The sequence below is a fragment of the Cherax quadricarinatus genome, chromosome 15, assembly GCF_038502225.1.
Source record: "Cherax quadricarinatus isolate ZL_2023a chromosome 15, ASM3850222v1, whole genome shotgun sequence".
Classification (NCBI taxonomy): domain Eukaryota; kingdom Metazoa; phylum Arthropoda; class Malacostraca; order Decapoda; family Parastacidae; genus Cherax; species Cherax quadricarinatus.
The window spans coordinates 12,411,639-12,434,138 of record NC_091306.1 but is presented as its reverse complement, the minus strand read 5'-3'; the positions used below and the strand labels follow the sequence as shown (position 1 = coordinate 12,434,138).

The 22,500-nt window shown below is 46.7% G+C and overlaps 1 protein-coding gene across 1 annotated transcript in view; it reads left to right on the top strand.

The window, feature by feature from the left end:
- LOC128692157 (homeotic protein empty spiracles) overlaps positions 1 to 22,500 on the top strand; it is a 203,190-nt gene that overhangs the window by 179,315 nt on the left and 1,375 nt on the right. The window lies entirely within an intron of this gene.

Genomic DNA, 22,500 nt, shown 5'->3' with positions numbered 1-22,500 from the left:
GGGGTATTTTTCTCTGAGTGTGGTCTGCAGCCTCTGTGCCTCGAGTCTGTACTCCGTGACCGATCTTCTTGCGACTTTCCCAATCCTCATAACTCTGCATTTGTTGGGGTTGAATTCAAGTATTCATATGTATGACCAGTCTTGAAATTTTTCCAATTTATTTGTAACATTTTCTGGTCTTCATAAATTTTTATTCTTATTAGTTGTACATCATCTACAAATAGGAACACATCTGACTCAATACGATCCTAGTACGTCATTCACATATACCAGAAACAGTACCGGTTCTAACACCGATCCTTGTGAAACCCCACTCGTTCCTCTTCCCCATCCTGACATCGCTTCTCAAACTAACACTCTTTTCTTCCACCCCTAAAAGTACACTTTGATCCACAAGATTGCATTCCTTATTTTTCCTGCCTGCCCTATGAGTTTTTGCCCAATCTCTTGTACAGTATTACATGTCTTCTTACAGTCTAAGAAAATGAAATCCACATAGCTTTTTGTCTGTCTTCTGTCTCTTCCATCACTTTGCCATCTCTGAACCCTTGCTGGTTATCGTGCTGGTGCTCTACTGCTTTCCTTGTAATCTTCTCAGTGACCTTGTCTGTCACTGGTCTGTGACTCAACGATTCCTGTCCGTCTCCTTTTATAAATATGGAATCCACTTTTGCTGTCTTTCAGATCTCGTGTAACTGTCCATTGTCCATTGACTTCATGTACATCTTGGCTAATGGTTTAGAAACAGTCTTGCTGCTCCCTTTCTCAGAATCAATGGTGACTCCCACTTCGTCAGTCCCCATTGATTCTGAAGTAGCCAGTTCACTCAAAAGTGTTTTCACCTCTTCCCGGTTGTGTGTATTATGTCTAATACCTTATAGCATACCCTTTTCCCTTGGGTCTCTGTGGCTGCCCCTGTTTCCTCTGAGATCTCTTTAACTCGTCTTTTCTACGCCTCGCAGACTTCCTTGTGGTTGCTCGTCAGCTTTCTTCCTTCTTCAGTCAGATCACCCGGTCTTCCATTTGGTTTAGACTTGGCTTCTCTCAAGGCTAAAGGACTCAGCGTCGTCTTTAAAGGCTAAGGGACTCAATATCCTCCGTCAAGGCTAAGGGACTCAACATTGTCCAGCAAGTCTAAGGGACTCAACATCGTCCACCAAGTCTAACGGACTCAATGTCGTCTATCAAGTCTAAGGGACTCAACATCGTCCATGAAGTCTAAGGGACTCAACATCATTCATCAAGGCTAAGGGACTTAACATCGTCCATCAAGGCTAAGGGACTTAACATCGTCCATCAAGGCTAAGGGACTTAACATCATTCATCAAGGCTAAGGGACTTAACATCGTCCATCAAGGCTAAGGGACTCAACATCATCCATTAAGGCTAAGGGACTCAACATCATCCGTCAAGGCTAAGGGACTCAATGTCACCCATCAAGGCTAAGGGACTCAACATCACCCATCAAGGCTAAGGGACTCAACATCACCCATCAAGGCTAAGGGACTCAGTATCATCCATCAAGGCTAAGGGACTCAACATCATCCAACAAGTCTAAGGGACCCAACATCATCCATCAAGTCTAAGGGACTCAACATCATTCATCAAGTCTAAGGGACTCAACATCATTCATCAAGTCTAAGGGACTCAACATCATCCATCAAGTCTAAGGGACTCAACATCATCCATCAAGTCTAAGGGACTCAACATCATCCATCAAGTCTAAGGGACTCAACATCGTCCAACAAGTCTAAGGGACTCAACATCGTCCAACAAGTCTAAGGGACTCAACATCATCCATCAAGTCTAATGGACTCAACATCGTCCAAAAAGTCTAAGGGACTCAACATCATCCATAAAGTCTAAGGGACTCAACATCGTCCAACAAGTCTAAGGGACTCAACATCGTCCATCAAGTCTAAGGGACTCAACATCGTCCAACAAGTCTAAGGGACTCAACATCGTCCATCAAGTCTAAGGGACTCAACATCATCCAACAAGTCTAAGGGACTCAAAATTATCCAACAAGTCTAAGGGACTCAACATCATCCATCAAGTCTAAGGGACTCAACATCATCCATCAAGTCTAAGGGACTCAACATCGTCCAACAAGTCTTAGGGACTCATCATCCATTAGTCTAAGGGACTCAACATCATCCATCAAGTCTAAGGGACTCAACATCGTCCAACAAGTCTAAGGGACTCAACATCATCCATCAAGTCTAAGGGACTCAACATCATCCATCAAGTCTAAGGGACTCAACATCGTCCAACAAGTCTAAGGGACTCAACATCATTCATCAAGTCTAAGGGACTCAGCATCATCCATCAAGTCTAAGGGACTCAACATCGTCCAACAAGTTTAAGAGACTCAACATCGTCCAACAAGTCTAAGGGACTCAACATCGTCCAACAAGTCTAAGGGACTCAACATCGTCCATCAAGTCTAAGGTACTCAACATCATCCATCAAGTCTAAGGGACTCAACATCGTCCAACAAGTCTAAGGGACTCAACATCGTCTAACAAGTCTAAGGGACTCAACATCGTCCAACAAGTCTAAGGGACTCAACATCGTCCAACAAATCTAAGGGACTCAACATCGTCCAACAAGTCTAAGGGACTCAACATCGTCCAACAAGTCTAAGGGACTCAACATCGTCCAACAAGTCTAAGGGACTCAACATCGTCCAACAAGTCTAAGGGACTCAACATCGTCCAACAAGTCTAAGGGACTCAACATCGTCCAACAAGTCTAAGGGACTCAACATCGTCCATCAAGTCTAAGGGACTCAACATCGTCCAACAAGTCTAAGGGACTCAACATCGTCCAACAAGTCTAAGGGACTCAACATCGTCCAACAAGTCTAAGGGACTCAACATCGTCCATCAAGTCTAAGGGACTCAACATCGTCCAACAAGTCTAAGGGACTCAACATCGTCCAACAAGTCTAAGGGACTCAACATCATCCATCAAGTCTAAGGGACCCAACATCGTCCAACAAGTCTAAGGGACTCAACATCATCCATCAAGTCTAAGGGACTCAACATCGTCCAACAAGTCTAAGGGACTCAACATCATTCATCAAGTCTAAGGGACTCAACATAATCCGTCAAGTCTAAGGGACTCAACATCGTCCATCAAGTCTAAGGGACTCAACATCGTCCAACAAGTCTAAGGGACTCAACATCGTCCAACAAGTCTAAGGGACTCAACATTGTCCAACAAGTTTAAGGGACTCAACATCGTCCAACAAGTCTAAGGGACTCAACATCGTCCATCAAGTCTAAGGGACTCAACATCGTCCAACAAGTCTAAGGGACTCAACATCGTCCAACAAGTCTAAGGGACTCAACATCGTCCATCAAGTCTAAGGGACTCAACATCGTCCATCAAGTCTAAGGGACTCAACATCGTCCAACAAGTCTAAGGGACTCAACATCGTCCAACAAGTCTAAGGGACTCAACATCGTCCAACAAGTCTAAGGGACTCAACATCGTCCATCAAGTCTAAGGGACTCAACATCGTCCAACAAGTCTAAGGGACTCAACATCGTCCAACAAGTCTAAGGGACTCAACATCGTCCATCAAGTCTAAGGGACTCAACATCGTCCATCAAGTCTAAGGGACTCAACATCGTCCAACAAGTCTAAGGGACTCAACATCGTCCAACAAGTCTAAGGGACTCAACATCGTCCAACAAGTCTAAGGGACTCAACATCGTCCATCAAGTCTAAGGGACTCAACATCGTCCATCAAGTCTAAGGGACTCAACATCGTCCAACAAGTCTAAGGGACTCAACATCGTCCAACAAGTCTAAGGGACTCAACATCGTCCATCAAGTCTAAGGGACTCAACATCGTCCAACAAGTCTAAGGGACTCAACATCGTCCATCAAGTCTAAGGGACTCAACATCGTCCATCAAGTCTAAGGGACTCAACATCGTCCAACAAGTCTAAGGGACTCAACATCGTCCAACAAGTCTAAGGGACTCAACATCGTCCAACAAGTCTAAGGGACTCAACATCGTCCATCAAGTCTAAGGGACTCAACATCGTCCATCAAGTCTAAGGGACTCAACATCGTCCAACAAGTCTAAGGGACTCAACATCGTCCAACAAGTCTAAGGGACTCAACATCGTCCATCAAGTCTAAGGGACTCAACATCGTCCAACAAGTCTAAGGGACTCAACATCGTCCATCAAGTCTAAGGGACAACATACCTTCTTCCACTGTCTCAAGCATATTACTCGCTTATATATTAGAACAAAAATCCTACTACGCGAGCGACATATCTCATCAGTAAAGATATTTAAGTAATGCAGACACGTCTTTCTCATCACTACATACTCTTGGCATCTCTTGAACGTGGCACCCGGCCGTGTACGTGGCACCCGGCCGTGTGGAAGTAGCCTCAACCCTGCCATCAAGTATAACGTAGTAGTCAGATTGCTATCAGCGCCGCCTGGCCCAAGCATAGCATTTTTTCTCCTTAAAAATATCAGAGGTTGTTATCATGGCTCAGCAGCGTAATGATTTAATTCAATATCATGTCTTCCAATTTTTGCCAATGAAGAAGACCGGACGAGGAGCAGCTAAACAGCTTAATTAACAGTGTCGCGTTACAGGCTGCGGTTTATGCGTCGTGCGCACGAAGGCGTCACTCACCCGGGACTCCATTATGTATGCTTAAAGGTAATGTTAGAGTCGTACCTGGTAATTAATTAATTTAGGGGCTATTATTCGAGGCGGGTACCTTTTCTTTTTTGTTTCTCCGCTATATCAGTGTTATGTTAGGGTGCTGTGTTAAGTCAGTGTTTTGTTGTGGAGCCCTGATCTTAGTGTTAGAGGTGTGTTGGGTTAGTGTTGTGTTATGGTGTCGTAATCTTAGAGTGGGTAGTGTTTTTTTTAGTCAGTGTTATGTTATGGTGCTCTGACAGAGGTGTGTTAGGTCAGTGTTGTGTTTTGGTGCTTCTTAAAGATGTATGTAAAACGTCTTCTCCACTTTTCCTTGCAAAGCACTTTTCATGCACTCTGCACAGCCACGACGATACATATAATTATATATGGAAGTTATATGAGGGCCGTGAGAGATGTGGAAGTGTGTAATAGTCCCAGTGGAAACCAGGGACGCCATGGTCACAGTGAGAGAGCATTGTGTCAACATCCGTGGTTCAAAACTCTTCAACCTGCTATCAGCAGATATCAGATATATTGATAGAATAAGTGAAGTCTTCTAGATTAAACTGCAACACTACCTTTGGTATACCTTTGATGAGTTTCGAGAGTTTCCATACTCCCGGAGCCCAGGGCTGGGCTAGGCTTCTCCTCCACCAAGTTCAAGATAAATCAGGCTGTGATGTGGGCCAGCGGGCCGCCAATGCTGAACAATGTCAACAAGAATGCCTGGTCCCAGACCGGGCTGTGAGGGTAGATACATTCCTGAAATGGGTTACAGGTATATCGCAGACTATTCAGTGTACTGACAACCCTAAGGTTGAATACAGTGCTGCCTTACATCCATAAGTTCATCTCTAACTTCCCTGTCAAGCCTTCTAACTATCTTATACGTCATGATCATATCTCCCCAGGTCTTTCCAAACTATAATGTTATCGGGCTTAGATCTTTCAGTTTCTCCTCATAGTTAATTTCCCTCCTCTCCGAGGCCAGTATATTTGCGAATCTCTTAAATCTCTTGACTCTCGACGTACCTGATCAGGTGTGGGTTCAGTGCTGGTTCTGCATACTCCACGATATGTCTGACATATCTGGCACATAATGTCTTGTATAATTTTATTTTTTTGGTCAACGTTCTTGAGAACTACTCGTTAGGTCAACAGTGGTTCCCATTCCTTTCAAAAGTTATTTAATTATTGTATACCACCGGCGATATGCTAGGCACAGTGTTCACCCATCAGATCCTTCTACCAGAGTGAGGGTTACACCTTGTGTCCCCTCCAACCCCATCTCACTCGGGCCTCTATTTCCGGTCTTTTTCACCTTCCTCAATTTTCTTCTGTTTGTCCCGGCTGAGGTTGACATCCACTAGCTGCTGGTCCGGCCAACCTCCGGCTAATTTTCGTTAATTTTACTACTAATATATATATATATATATATATATATATATATATATATATATATATATATATATATATATATATATATATATATACTGATATATATTGATATTGTATACTCACCTATATGTGGTAGTAGGGGGGCCATGTATTTGAGTATGTGTGTGTACTAGAGAGAGAGAGAAAAAGAGAGAGAGAGAGAGAGAGAGAGAGAGAGAGAGAGAGAGAGAGAGAGAGAGAGAGAGAGAGAGAGAGAGAGAGAGAGAGAGAGAGAGAGAGAGAGAGAGAGAGAGACAGAGAGAGAAGAGGGGGTAGAATCTCCATCACTCCCCCTCCCTCACCACAACATTTTTCATCAGACATGAGATGGATATTACGGTCCTAACCACCTGATAACTACCTCCCTGCCTATAATTAGCTTGCATAATCGCCCTCTTGTTGGAATAACCCTGTGTGTGTGTGTGTGTGTGTGTGTGTGTGTGTGTGTGTGTGTGTGTGTGTGTGTGTGTGTGTGTGTGTGTGTGTGTGTGTGTGTGTGTGTGTGTGTGTGTGTGTGTGGGGAGGGGGACGTAGCGATACAGGGAAGAGCAGGGGACACCCTCAGGGGACTCATAGATGGCAGGGACGCCCCTGGGTAGAGGAGACAGGAGGTGGAAGAGGCAGGGCTGTGTGTTCTAGAGTAGCCTGTCCTCCCCGTTGTTTATAATCCTCCCTGGGGGTGATGCAGGGGACCAGTCTTCCTTACAGAGGTCGGCCTAAATAATCCTCTCGTAGTTTCCGCTCTCCGGGGATTAATTGAAGCCTGTGTGTTGTTTTAAATTTGAGGAGGAGCTGGATTATTATTACGCAGCAGATTAGGTTGTTACGAAGGAAAGCCAGGGAGGTAAAATGGCTATATTAGTCAACATTGTGGTGAGTTGTTACCGCCTGGTCCACCTCTTATCGTTCTTTATCACACTGGTCGTTGCTGCTGACTGCTGTGTAATTTTCAATACTTTGTGGATTTGCAACAAGCTGCTAATTGTCCTAATGGCCGGGTTTCTTCGCTTACATTTCCATTGTAGCTCTAAATGGCCTTCTCAGAGGCTTTTGACACAGAAGAATAACTTTAAAGTTTGAAATTCACCTCGTACAGTTTCGACACACATCAGTCATACACAACTCACAGGCCAACGATTACAGTTGTACACCTCATTCAGCCACTTACATTAATCATACACACAGCCTACAGGCCTACGATAACGAGCAACACTTCACTCAGCCTAGAAGAGATTGGCTATCTTTGAGAGGGCACACACAAAAAAAATGGTGTAGGAAGGTAGAGCGTAATAACAGGTTGGTTGTGAGAAGCCTTGACGTGTTAATCAAGTCTGTGACCCCTTCCAGGACACACACACAGACACACAAACATTCACACAGCTGAGAAGGCGAGACCAGGAGCTAGGACTCGACCACCGCAAAACACAAATCAGTGAACGAAACGAAAATTGATTCGAAAATAGTTCCCACTGAAGTTCTTTCACAGTTAGCGAGATGAAGCTAGAAGAGGGACGGGTGGGTCTCGCATATTCCTGGACTGAATGAGCCACAATGAGCCACAATGAGCCACAATGAGCCACAATGAGCCACAATGAGCCACAATGAGCCACAATGAGCCACAATGAGCCACAATGAGCCACAAGCTAGAAAATACTAGCAACTAGATATTGGAAAAGATGACCTATAAAGTAACAGAACGCGAGCAAAATTCAGGATGAAAGTTACACGTGGGGCTCCACAAGGATCAGTAGTAGAGCCACTAATGTACTTATATTTCACAATGATCTGAGAGACGATCACATTGTGTGTGTGTGTGTGTGTGTGTGTGTGTGTGTGTGTGTGTGTGTGTGTGTGTGTGTGTGTGTGTGTGTGTGTGTACTCACCTAATTGTGGTTACAGGGGTCGAGACTCGGCTCCTGGCCCCAACTCTTCACTGAGTGCTACTAGGTCATCTCTCTCCCTGCTCCTCCTTATCTTAAAGCTATGTATGGTTCCTGCCTCCACTACCTCACTTGCTAGGCTATTCCACTCTATGACTGAAGAAATACTTCCTAACATCCCTTTGACTCATCTGGGTCTTCAAATTCCAATTCTGACCCCTTGTTTCTGTATCTCATCTCTAGAACATCCTGTCTCTGTCCACCTTGTTTACTCCACGCAATATTTTGTATTTCGTTATCATGTCTCCCCTGACCCTCCTGTCCTCCAGTGTCGACAGGTCGATTTCCCTTAACCTTTCCTCGTAGGACATTCCCCTTAGCTCTGGAACTAACGTTGTCGCAAACCTTTGCGCTTTCTCTAATTTCTTGACGTCCTTGATCAAGTGTGAGTTCCGAACAGGTGCTGCATACTCCAGTATGGGCCTGACGTACACAGTGTACAGTGTGTGTGTGTGTGTGTGTGTGTGTGTGTGTGTGTGTGTGTGTGTGTGTGTGTGTGTGTATGTGTGTGTGTGTGTGTGTTTCTGAAGACGAAGTGTAACTATTGCATGGAAAAAATGAAGAAACTGAAAAGAAAAGAGACCTAAGAAAATAAAATAAATATATATATATATATATATATATATATATATATATATATATATATATATATATATATATATATATATATATATCAATAACAACACTGCACTTGCCGAGGAGTCGATTATTATTATTATAATCAAGGGGGAAGCGCTAAACCCGGAGGATTATACAGCGCCTGGGGGGGATGTGGAAGGCATTCAGGCTTAATTCGGGGAACTGGAGCACAGATCCAATTCCCTAAATCAAGAGCCCCTCACCAACATCAAGGAGCCTTCCTTGAGGGGCCGAGGAGTCGAACCATCCTGTTTTGGCCCGCCTCATGGTGAGAGAAAACGCATGACGCTTTAGACCACTAGACTACACAATCCTCAACAATGGTGCATCCAGCTAAGTTAGATGTTATACCCACCATCGAAGGACATACGGTGCTGTGGACGCCTCTGAGCTAATTTCATTCTACTCCCTATTTGTGCACTAACTCAACAAGCCGTATATTATATTATTGTACCCACAGAACGAGTGGTATTGATCAATAACAACACTGCACTAGCCACGTCTTCCGTTTTCTCTCACCATCAGGCGGGCCAAAACAGCATGGGTTCGACTCCTTGGATAGTGTAGTGTTGTTATTGATCAATACCACTCGTTATGTGGGTACAATAATATAATATACGGCTTGTGGCAGTATTGTACTTACCACAGTACTGCCACGGTACTACCAACAGTACTGCCACGGTACTACCCACAGTATTGCTTCGGTACTACCCACAGCACTGCTTCGGTACTACCCACAGTACTGCTTCGGTACTACCAAAAGTACTGCCACTGTACTACCCGCAGTACTGCTTCGGTACTACCCACAGTACTGCTTCGGTACTACCAACAGTACTGCTTCGGTACTACCAATGGTACTGCTTCGGTACTAACAACAGTACTGCCACGTACTACCCATAGAACTGCTTCGGTACTACCCACAGTACTGCCACGGTACTACCTATTGTACTGTTTCGGTATTACCCACAGTATTGCTTCGGTACTACCAACAGTACTGCTTCGGTACTACCAATGGTACTGCTTCGGTACTAACAACAGTACTGCCACGTACTACCCATAGAACTGCTTCGGTACTACCCACAGTACTGCCACGGTACTACCTATTGTACTGTTTCGGTATTACCCACAGTATTGCTTCGGTACTACACACAGTACTCCTTCGGTACTACCTACAGTACTGCATCGGTACTACACACAATACTGCTTCGCTACTACCAACAGTACTGCCACGGTACTACCCATTATACTGCTTTGGTGCTACCCACAGTACTGCTTCGGTACTACCCACAGTACTGCATCGGTACTACCCACAGTATTGCCACGGTACTACCCACAGTGCTGCTTCGGTACTATCCACAGTACTGTCACGGTACTTCTCACAGTACTGCCACGGTACTTCCCACAGTACTGCCACGGTACTTCCCACAGTACTGTCACGGTACTTCCCACAGTACTGCCACGGTACTTCCCAGAGTACTGTCACGGTACTTCCCACAGTACTGTCACAGTACTTCCCATAATACTGCGACGGTACTTCCCACAGTACTGCCACGGTACTTCCCACAGTACTGCCACGGTACTTCCCATAGTACTGCCACGGTACTTCCCATAGTACTGCCACGGTACTTCCCATAGTACTGCCACGGTACTTCCCATAGTATGTGGGAAGTACTGTCACAGTACTTCCCATAGTATGTAACGGTACTTTCCACAGTACTGTCACAGTACTTCCCATAGTATGTAACGGTACTTCCCACAGTACTGTCACAGTACTTCCCATAATACTGCAACGGTACTTCCAACAGGGCGAAACGTCACATTAAATGCTTTACTCCCTGCCTGTGCTTATCCTTCATTAATCCTTCGTCGTTCATTTCTCCGTCCAGCTTCATCGTAGGCCTGGTGTGGGACCTGACTCTGGGGGGCGTCGACCCCCAAAAATCCTCCAGGTATCATCCTTCCTTGTAGTATTCGCAGATATAGTACACAGCTTCACAGATAGCTTGGGTATGCACTTCAGTGATACCTTCGGTATGCACTTCTGGGATACATTGGGTATGCACTTCAGGGATGCCTTTGGGTATGCACTTCAGGGATATTTTGGGTATGCACTTCAGGAATACCTTGGATATGTATTTCAGGGATACCTTGGGTATGCACTTCTGATATACCTTGGATATACACTCGGGAAATAGTTACGCTTAGAGAGGAAGATTTAAGGCAGATTTCGGTGCATTCTGGATCCAACTCACGATTGATAATGGTTCAGGAGAGATCGAAATGTCGTCTATATCTTCCTCTCTAAGTGTAACTTGCTGGTGAATTGTTCCAGCCACGGTATTGTGAGTTTGTGGATCAGTTGTGAATTGTTCCAGCCACGGTATTGTGAGTTTGTGGATCAGTTGTGAATTGTTCCAGCCACGGTATTGTGAGTTTGTGGATCAGTTGTGAATTGTTCCAGCCACGGTATTGTGAGTTTGTGAGTCAGTTGTGAATTGTTCCAGCCACGGTATTGTGAGTTTGTGGATCAGTTGTGAATTGTTCCAGCCACGGTATTGTGAGTTTGTGGATCAGTTGTGAATTGTTCCAGCCGCGGTATTGTGAGTTTGTGGATCAGTTGTGAATTGTTCCAGCCACGGTATTGTGAGTTTGTGGATCAGTTGTGAATTGTTCCAGCCACGGTATTGTGAGTTTGTGGATCAGTTGTGAATTGTTCCAGCCACGGTATTGTGAGTTTGTGGATCAGTTGTGAATTGTTCCAGCCGCGGTATTGTGAGTTTGTGGATCAGTTGTGAATTGTTCCAGCCACGGTATTGTGAGTTTGTGGATCAGTTGTGAATTGTTCCAGCCGCGGTATTGTGAGTTTGTGGATCAGTTGTGAATTGTTCCAGCCACGGTATTGTGAGTTTGTGGATCAGTTGTGAATTGTTCCAGCCACGGTATTGTGAGTTTGTGAGTCAGTTGTGAATTGTTCCAGCCACGGTATTGTGAGTTTGTGGATCAGTTGTGAATTGTTCCAGCCGCGGTATTGTGAGTTTGTGGATCAGTTGTGAATTGTTCCAGCCACGGTATTGTGAGTTTGTGGATCAGTTGTGAATTGTTCCAGCCACGGTATTGTGAGTTTGTGAGTCAGTTGTGAATTGTTCCAGCCACGGTATTGTGAGTTTGTGAGTCAGTTGTGAATTGTTCCAGCCACGGTATTGTGAGTTTGTGAGTCAGTTGTGAATTGTTCCAGCCACGGTATTGTGAGTTTGTGAGTCAGTTGTGAATTGTTCCAGCCACGGTATTGTGAGTTTGTAAGTCAGTTGTGAATTGTTCCAGCCACTTATAATACCAAATATAAGAGTTATTCAGGAAGAATTCGATATATAACAGAATGATATTTTATCGCTTATAGCGAACTGCTGGCTGACACAGCGTCTCCGCTTAAAGCGAATTCGTTGGCGTAGCCTCTGTTTACAGTGGACAGGGTATCAAAAGTTGTTTTTTCCATTTTTTCTTTCGTGAATGAAGTGTGAATGAAAGCAGTGAGGCCACCGTGGAGGTGAAGGTATCAGTGAATGCAGTAAGGGCTTACATCCTTCTGTTACTGTCCCTTCTGATATTCTCTCCTCTCTCTGTACCAGCTGTTGCTGTCTCCCCTCTACTGTGGTCTTCTCCTTTCGCAGTACCAGCTGTTGCTGTCACCCCTCACAGTACTAGCTGTTGTTGTCACCCCTCACAGCACCACCTGTTGTTGTCACCCCTCACAGTACTAGCTGTTGTTGTCACCCCTCACAACACCACCTGTTGTTGTCACCCCTCACAGCACCACCTGTTGTTGTCACCCCTCACAGTACCAGCTGTTGCTGTCACCCCTCACAATACCAGCTGTTGTCACCCCCACAGTACCAGCTGTTGTCACCCCTCACAGTACCAGATGATGTTGTCACCTCTCACAGTACCAGATGATACTGTCACACCTCACAGTACCAGCTGTTGCTGTCACCCCTCACAGTACCAGATGTTACAGTCACCCCTCACAGTACCAGCTGTTGCTGTCACCCCTCACAGTACCAGATGTTGCAGTCACCCCTCACAGTACCAGCTGTTGCTGTCACCCCTCACAGTACCAGCTGTTGCAGTCACCTCTCACAGTACCAGATGATGCAGTCACCCCTCACAGTACCAGCTGTTGCTGTCACCCCTCACAGTACCAGCTGTTGTTGTCACCCCCTCACAGTACCAGATGATGCTGTCACCCCTTACAGTGCCAGCTGTTACTGTCACCCCTCACAGTACCACCTGTTGTTGTCACCTCCTCACAGTACCAGCTGTTGTTGTCACCCCTCACAGTACCACCTGTTGTTGTCACCTCACAGTACCAGCTGTTGTTGTCACCCCTCACAGTACCAGCTGTTACTGTCATCCCTCACAGTACCAGCTGTTGTTGTCACCCCTCACAGCACCAGCTGTTACTGTCAACCCTCACAGTACCACCTGTTGTCACCCCCTCACAGTACCAGCTGTTACTGTCACCCCTCACAATACCAGGTGTTGTCACCTTCTCACAGTACCAGCTGTTGTTGTCACCCCTTACAGTATCAAATGATGCTGTCACCCCTCACAGTACCAGCTGTTGTCACCCCTCACAGTACCAGCTGTTGTTGTCACCCCTCACAGTACCAGCTGTTGTTGTCACCCCCTCACAGTACCAGATGATGTTGTCACCCCTCACAGTACCAGCTGTTGTTGTCACCCCTCACAGTGCCAGATGATGCTGTCACCCCTCACAGTACCAGCTGTTGTTGTCACCTCCTCATAGTACCAGATGATGCTGTCATCCCTCACAGTACCAGCTGTTGTTGTCACTCCCTCACAGTACCAGCTGTTACTGTTATCCCTCACAGTACCACCTGTTATTGTCACCCCCCTCAGAGTACCAGCTGTTATTTTCACCTCTCACAGTACCAGCTGTTGTTGTCACCTCACAGAACCAGCTGTTGTTGTCACCCCCCCTCACAGTACCAGATAATGCTGTCACCTCTCACAGTACCAGCTGTTGTTGTCACCCCTCACAATATCAGCTGTTGTTGTAACCCCTCCCACAGTACCAGCTGTTGTTGTCACCCCTCACAGTACCAGCTGTTGCTGTCACCCCTCACAGTACCAGCTGTTGCTGTCACCCCTTTGGAGTGCTCTTCACCCCCTAAGTGATACCAAACATTGATTACAACTGATGTATGACAGTTGTGTGTCTCTATTATCAAAATTTAGTGTTTCCGTCGTGGTCTTACCTGGCAACACTGCCGCCAATGTTGCCTGTCCTTGTTGTGTTTGTTAGTGGTGTGTTCATTGATGTGTTTGTTGGTGATGTGTGTGTTGGTGTGTTTGTTGGTGGTGTGTTTGTTGGTGATGTGTTTGTTGGTGGTGTGTTTGTTGATGTGTTCGTTGATGTGTTTGTTGGTGATGTGTGTGTGTTGGTGTGTTTGTTGGTGGTGTGTTTGTTGGTGATGTGTTTGTTGGTGATGTGTTTGTTGGTGGTGTGTTTGTTGATGTGTTTGTTGGTGATGTGTGTGTTGGTGGTGTGCTCGTAAGTGTGTTTGTTGTTGGTGTGTTTGTTGGTGATGTGTTTGTTGATGTGTTTCTTGGTGGTGTGTTTGTTGATGTGTTTGTTGGTGATGTGTGTGTTGGTGGTGTGTTTGTAGATGTGTTTGTTGGTGATATGTGTGTTGGTGTGTTTGTTGGCGTGTTTGCTGTTGATGTGTTTGTTGGTGTGTTTGTTGATGTGTTTGCTGGTGATGTGCGTGTTGGTGTGTTTGTTGGTGGTGTATTTGTTGGTGGTGTGTTTGTTGGTGTGTTTGTTGGTGGTGTGTTTGCTGGTGATGTGTTTGTTGGTGGTGTGTGTTACAAAAAATGCGATTCTAAAAAGCTTAGAGATCTCCAGTGAATACTAGAAAGGACTGCCCTTCCAGCATCCAGCCTGTTACTGGGTTTTCGTAACAAGTAGTCAGTATCCTGGTCCAATTATCCAGTAGAATTCAATAAGAATTATTAGTGCTTCAGGATTACAACTGGTAGGCTACTAACTAGAGAAATTAAAATTTAATAAATTTATTAATTAAATTGTCTAGGCGTATATTAAATTAAATTAAATTAAATTAATCACAGTAATCAAAATAATATTAATCACTTCTCTCGTGTACAGTAGTATTGTGCTGGAAGCACATATCACATTTATAAGTCTTAAGTACCGTCTGGTACATTAACATTTAATAAGTTATTGCAAATAAGTACAAGTAAGTATGTGTGTAAGTGCTCTAAGTAGTTCGTTATGTCTCAAGACTCGACTAGACTTAAACAAGTGACTGAGAAAGTCCTCACATAAACTAAGCTCTTGACCAACTGGCAGTCAGAACAGTCTGCTTGAACAATAAAAAGAATGCTAAGCCCAATAGCAATATAACAAGCAAATGCGACACAGAATCAGGAACAAGGAGATAATATAACGACTCTAAGTAGGGACCATCAGCAGATCCTCCACAAAAGTCACAAAACTCCCATACTACTGAATCTAAGTTCAGCATAAGAAAATCCCCGACTGTGACAGTACACATACCAGTACAAGTTAGGTCAGAAGCTACAGCTCAGGACCTGAGTTGCTCAGAGTGTCTATGCGACACACAACCTCAGTACAACGTCGAAAATCACTAAGTCTATACAATGTTCTGTGAACAACAGAGTTCTACAGAACTAACAAGAAAGCTACAGAGACGATCTTCCAACAAGGGCCAATAAGGGAGAATTAGGCACTTCTTGTCAGGAATACGTCCAACCACCAAGCGAGTCTAGACCAGACTGACTACTTCAGGCGAGGTGAGAACACCCCCCCCCCTCGATCACGTGATAGCTCCGTGGACAGTTGCTGCCCAGCAACAACGAGAAGCCGGCAGAGTAACAAGCAATGAGCGATAATTACAGTAGTTAGACAATCAAGACTTGAACTATGAGCACATAATATGTTACATCCTACCTAACAACATAACTAAGTCAAATAATAATATAAAGCAATACATTTACGATTTAGCTATTATCGCAAATATAAGCAATATAAAATTATATGAAAAGGTAATATACATTATATACATTGTGACCCATTCAGGGGTTGCAACAGTGTGTTTGTTGGTGGTGTGTGTTAGTGATGTGTTTGTTGGTGATGTGTGTGTTGGTGTGTTTGTTGGGGTGTTTGTTGGTGATGTGTGTTAGTGATGTGTTGATGTAGTGTATTGGTAGTGTGTTTGTTGGTGGTGTGTTGATGGTGGTGCGTTTGTTGATGAATTTGTTAGTGGTGTGTTTGTTGGTGTGTTGGTGTATTTGTTGGTGGTGCGTTTATTAGTAGTGTGTCTTTTGGTGTGTTTGTTGACGTGTTGACTGGTGTCGTGTTTATTGGTGGTGTGTTTGTTGGTGGTGTGTTTGTTGGTGGTGTGTTTGTTGGTGTGCTTGATGGTGTGCTTTTTTGATGTATGTTTCTTCGTGCGTTTATTAAGGATGTGTTCGTTGGTGTGTCTCTTGGTGGTTGTGGTTGTGATGGTGGTGGTGGTGGTGGTGGTGGTGGTGGTGGTGGTTGTGATGGTGGTGGTGGTGGTGTTGGTGGTGGTTGTGATGGTGGTGGTGGTGGTGGTTGTGATGGTGGAGATGGTGGTGGTGGTGGTGGTGGTAGTGGTGGTGGTGGTGGTGGTGGTTGTGATGGTGGTGGTGGTGGTGGTGGTGATGGTGGTGGTGGTTGTGATGGTGGTGGTGGTGGTGGTGGTGGTGGTGGTGGTGGTGGTAGTGGTGGTGGTGGTGACTGTGGTTGTGATGGTGGTGGTGGTGGTGGTGGTTGTGGTGGTGGTGGAGGTGGTGGTGGTGGTGGTGGTGGTTGTGGTTGTGATGGTGGTGGTGGTTGTGGTTGTGATGGTGGTGGTGGTGGTGGTGGTTGTGGTGGTGGTGGTGGTGGTGGTGGTGGTGGTGGTGGTGGTGGTGGTGGTGGTGATGGTGGTGGTTGTGATGGTGGTGGTGGTGGTGGTGGTTGTGGTGGTGGTGGTGGTGGTGGTGGTGGTGGTGGTGGTTGTGGTTGTGATGGTGGTGGTGGTGGTGGTGATGGTGGTGGTGGTGGTGGTTGTGATGGTGGTGGTGGTGGTTGTGATGGTGGTGGTGGTGGTGGTGGTTGTGGTTGTGATGGTGGTGGTGGTGGTGGTGGTTGTGGTGGTGGTGGTGGTGGTGGTGGTGGTTGTGGTTGTGATGGTGGTGGTGGTGGTGGTGATGGTGGTGGTGGTGGTGGTTGTGATGGTGGTGGTGGTGGTTGTGATGGTGGTGGTGGTGGTGGTGGTAGTGGTGGTTGTGATGGTGGTGGTGGTAGTGGTGGTGGTGGTGGTGGTGGTGGTGGTTGTGATGGTGGTGGTGGTAGTGGTGGTGGTGGTGGTGGTGGTTGTGGTTGTGATGGTGGTGGTGGTAGTGGTGGTGGTGGTGGTTGTGGTTGTGATGGTTGTGGTGGTGGTGGTGGTGGTAGTGGTGGTGGTGGTGGTGGTGGTGGCGGTGGTGGTGATGGTGGTTGTGATGGTGGTGGTGGTGGTAGTGGTGGTGGTGGTGGTTGTGGTTGTGATGGTGGTGGTGGTAGTGGTTGTGGTTGCGATGGTGGTGGTGGTGGTGGTTGTGGTTGTGATGGTGGTGGTGGTGGTGGTAGTGGTGGTGGTGGTGGTGGTGGAGGTAGTGGTGGTGGTGGTGGTAGTGGTGGTGGTGGTGGTGGTGGTGGTGGTGGTGGTGGTGGTGGTAGTGGTGGTGGTCGAGACTCAGCTCCTGGCCCCGCCTCTTCTCTGACCGCTACTGGGTCTTCCCTCTCCCTGCTAAATGAGCTTTATCATACCTCGTCTTAAAACTATGTATGGTTCGTTCCTGCCTCCACTATATCGCTTGCTAGACTATTCCACTTCCTAACAACTCTGTGGCTGAAGAAATACTTCTTAACATCCCTTTGACTTATCTGAGTCATCAGCTTCCACTTGTGACCCCCTTGTTTCTGTGTCCCAGTTCGAACATCCTGTCTCTGTCCACATTGTCGAATTAAACGCAGTATTTTGTATGTTGTTATCATGTCTCCCCTGACCCTCCTGTCCTCCAGTATCGTCAGACCGATTGTGTGTGTGTGTGTGTGTGTGTGTGTGTGTGTGTGTGTTGAGGCACTCTAGGTGTTACCACTGAAATACTCATTTTTCGTCAACTTAAAGGACATGAGTGACGTGTTTCGAGTCCTCAGGATCCCTGGACTCAGAACAGGACTCTCCAGTTTGAAGGACTCACCAGGAACCGTCTCCATAAGACAGGGAAGTCCACCAGAATACGTGGACTGAACGCAAGGCTTATCTGACACGTGGCTGTTAGAATTAGACCGCAATATGCAAATGGTCGGAAAAAAGACAAAGGATCAGAAGCGGAATACAGTGGGAAAAAAAACAACAAGCAGGAACACCATTCAGGAACCTCAACAAAGAATCCCGAAGAACCGATCAGGCGAAGCATATGAAATTTACTGTACAGACAGAGTCCAAGCAGGTGGCTCTCCCACACACCCTGTACAGACGGAGTCCAAGCAGGTGGCTCTCCCACACACCCTGTACAGACGGAGTCCAAGCAGGTGGCTCTCCCACACACCTTGTACAGACGGAGTCCAAGCAGGTGGCTCTCCCACACACCCTGTACAGACGGAGTCCAAGAAGGTGGCTCTCCCACACACCCTGTACAGACGGAGTCCAAGCAGGTAGCTCTCCCACACACCCTGTACAGACGGAGTCCAAGCAGGTAGCTCTCCCATACACCCTGTACAGACGGAGTCCAAGCAGGTAGCTCTCCCACACACCCTGTACAGACGGAGTCCAAGCAGGTAGCTCTCCCACACACCCTGTACAGACGGAGTCCAAGCAGGTAGCTCTCCCACACACCCTGTACAGACGGAGTCCAAGCAGGTAGCTCTCCCATACACCCTGTACAGACGGAGTCCAAGCAGGTAGCTCTCCCACACACCCTGTACAGACGGAGTCCAAGCAGGTAGCTCTCCCACACACCCTGTACAGACGGAGTCCAAGCAGGTAGCTCTCCCACACACTCTGTACAGACAGAGTCCAAGCAGGTGGCTCTCCCACACACCCTGTACAGACGGAGTCCAAGCAGGTAGCTCTCCCACACACCCTGTACAGACAGAGTCCAAGCAGGTAGCTCTCCCACACACCCTGTACAGACAGAGTCCAAGCAGGTGGCTCTCCCACACACCCTGTACAGACGGAGTCCAGGCAGGTAGCTCTCCCACACACCCTGTACAGACAGAGTCCAAGCAGGTAGCTCTCCCACACACCCTGTACAGACAGAGTCCAAGCAGGTGGCTCTCCCACACACCCTGTACAGACGGAGTCCAAGCAGGTAGCTCTCCCACACACCCTGTACAGACAGAGTCCAAGCAGGTAGCTCTCCCACACACCCTGTACAGACGGAGTCCAAGCAGGTAGCTCTCCCACACACCCTGTACAGACAGAGTCCAAGCAGGTGGCTCTCCCACACACCCTGTACAGACGGAGTCCAAGCAGGTAGCTCTCCCACACACCCTGTACAGACAGAGTCCAAGCAGGTAGCTCTCCCACACACCCTGTACAGACGGAGTCCAAGCAGGTAGCTCTCCCACACACCCTGTACAGACAGAGTCCAAGCAGGTAGCTCTCCCACACACCCTGTACAGACAGAGTCCAAGCAGGTGGCTCTCCCACACACCCTGTACAGACGGAGTCCAGGCAGGTAGCTCTCCCACACACCCTGTACAGACAGAGTCCAAGCAGGTGGCTCTCCCACACACCCTGTACAGACGGAGTCCAAGCAGGTAGCTCTCCCACACACCCTGTACAGACGGACTCCAAGCAGGTAGCTCTCCCATACACCCTGTACAGACGGAGTCCAAGCAGGTAGCTCTCCCACACACCCTGTACAGACGGAGTCCAAGCAGGTGGCTCTCCCACACACCCTGTACAGACGGAGTCCAAGCAGGTGGCTCTCCCACACACCCTGTACAGACGGAGTCCAAGCAGGTGGCTCTCCCACACACCCTGTACAGACGGAGTCCAAGCAGGTGGCTCTCCCACACACCCTGTACAGACGGAGTCCAAGCAGGTAGCTCTCCCACACACCCTGTACAGACGGAGTCCAAGCAGGTAGCTCTCCCACACACCCTGTACAGACGGAGTCCAAGCAGGTAGCTCTCCCACACACCCTGTACAGACGGAGTCCAAGCAGGTAGCTCTCCCACACACCCTGTACAGACGGAGTCCAAGCAGGTAGCTCTCCCACACACCCTGTACAGACGGAGTCCAAGCAGGTAGCTCTCCCACACACCCTGTACAGACGGAGTCCAAGCAGGTAGCTCTCCCACACACCCTGTACAGACGGAGTCCAAGCAGGTAGCTCTCCCACACACCCTGTACAGACGGAGTCCAAGCAGGTAGCTCTCCCACACACCCTGTACAGACGGAGTCCAAGCAGGTAGCTCTCCCACACACCCACTAAAAATTAAAAAAAAAGCCTAATGATTCACAACTAGTTTAGTCCCCCGTCTCCCTTTCTCCTCAATCCTCCTCCTCCTCCTCTTCTTCTTTCTCTTCCTCCTCCTCCTCCTCCTCCTCTTCTTCTTTCTTTTCCTCCTCCTCCTCCTCGTAGAGGCGGTGCAAGCAACCTTCTGATCCCAGCGCAAGCAATGGCAGTTGCATTATGCATGTATCGTCAATTTCGTGGGTGGGACGCACGAAACAGTGAAGGTGAATAATCTTATTTTCGAAGGAAGCTACAACAGTCGTGGAGAAGACGCAGACAGGGAGAACTTCCCTTTACTGGCTGCTATGTTTCGCTTTATAGAGTTCTGTGAAGATTATGAAGCTCTGTAGAACTCTGTGAAGATTATGAAGCTCTATAGAGCTCTGTGAAGACTATGAAGCTCTCTAGAGCTCTGTGAAGATGAAACTCTGTGAAGGTTATACAGCTCTATAGATCTATGTTAATATTATGAAGCTCTATAGAGCTCTGTGAAGATTATGAAGCTCTATAGAGCTCTGGGAAGATTATGAAGCTCTCTAGAGCCTTGTGAATATTATTAAGCTCTATAGAGCTATGTGAAGATTATGAGACTGTAGAGCTCTGTGAAGATTATGAAATTCTGTAGAGCTCTGTGAAGATTATGAAACTCTGTGAAGATTACGAAGCTCTACAGAACTCTGTGGTTATAAAGCTCTATAGAGCTATGTGAAGGTAAAATTATATAAAGCTCTGTGAAGATAAAGCTCTATGAAGCTTTGTGAAGATAATAAAGCTCTGTTTAGCTTTGTTAAGCTATCTTAAGCCTTTAATTAATTTTCACTCCAGGAGATTATTAGCAGCCACACTTCTTAAGTCACACATAAACACACATAAGATATATAGTAATATATGTACGTTATACACTTATGAGATATACACATGGCTTGTATTTTGTCCAGGTAACTAGTAATAATAAGACAGTGTCCAGCACTTGGGTAGCTTAATTACGGAAACTTTTTGCCAGTCAGTGGCCTCATCAGTCCAGTACAGATGAGAACAGTGAAAGACGAAGAGGAATTCTAGGTTATCAGTCCCTCAGCCTGGAGATGGTGTGTCTAGTCCATCAGTCTTGGTATAAGTACAGCATAAGAGCGGATGAAATGATTCGTGGTAAGCTCTGAACCCATATGGGTCTTTCAGTGGAAGACGTGGCGGAGGCTCGATCGTCCTCCTCCAGCTGAGCGCCAGACAGACGCGCTTCCTATTTATACTCACCTGGATATGCACGTATGAGAGGGGAAATGGTTTTTGTACTACAGAGAGGTGAGGTGATGCAGTTGATATCTGTCAGACACAGTAACATTTTGGAATTTTGATGCAGGAAGTTATTCAGCGCTTGAATAACCTTTAGGCATGACCTCCTTCCATTAATGGATTTTGTCCACCTGTGACGCCGCCTCCAGCTGCTTCACCTCACCAGCCTGCAGTATATTAACCCCTTCTCCGCGCATATGTTCCCGGGTCACCACATAAAGAAGACCAGGACCAGGGTCCTTCCTGGCGAACCTGCTTCTACCAGCATATGCTGAACTTTTATCAAGACTGATGGACTGAACACATCCTCTTCAGGCCGAGGGACTGGTTACCTCAAATTCCTTCTCAATTTCCACCATTCTGCTCTTTATCGGACTGAGGAAACCATTGGCTGGGGGAACTTTTCCACAGTAAAGATACCCAAGTGTTGCACAAGTATTGCACAAGTATTGCACGAGTGTTGCACAAGTGTCTCATTCATCAATTTGTTGGTTTTTTAAACCATTTATAATAAGCAGTAATGTGCACTTTGTACACAGGAAGCTGCACAGGTTGCAGAACAAACTTCTCTTATAACAACGTTTCACTCTTCGTAGAGAGATTTACGCATGGCGAAACCTAACTCACTAAAACATGGTGTTCAACCCTTGTTTCCTCTTCACTAGCCCAGCAAGTCTTGCAAAGACAGTGAACAGCGCGAGACACCGTTCATAAAAGGCATTATCATAACCAACTGGCCTAAAGAATAACTAAAAATTCCTCAGGGGGGTCAGCGCCCCCGCTGCACGGTCCCAGACCTGGCCTCCTGGTGAATCAAGGCCTGATCAACCAGGCTGTTACTGCTGGCCACACGCAATCCAAAGTACAAACCCCAGCATAGCTGCTCACTAATTGATGTGGTGATACTTGTCAAGTTCCCGCTTGA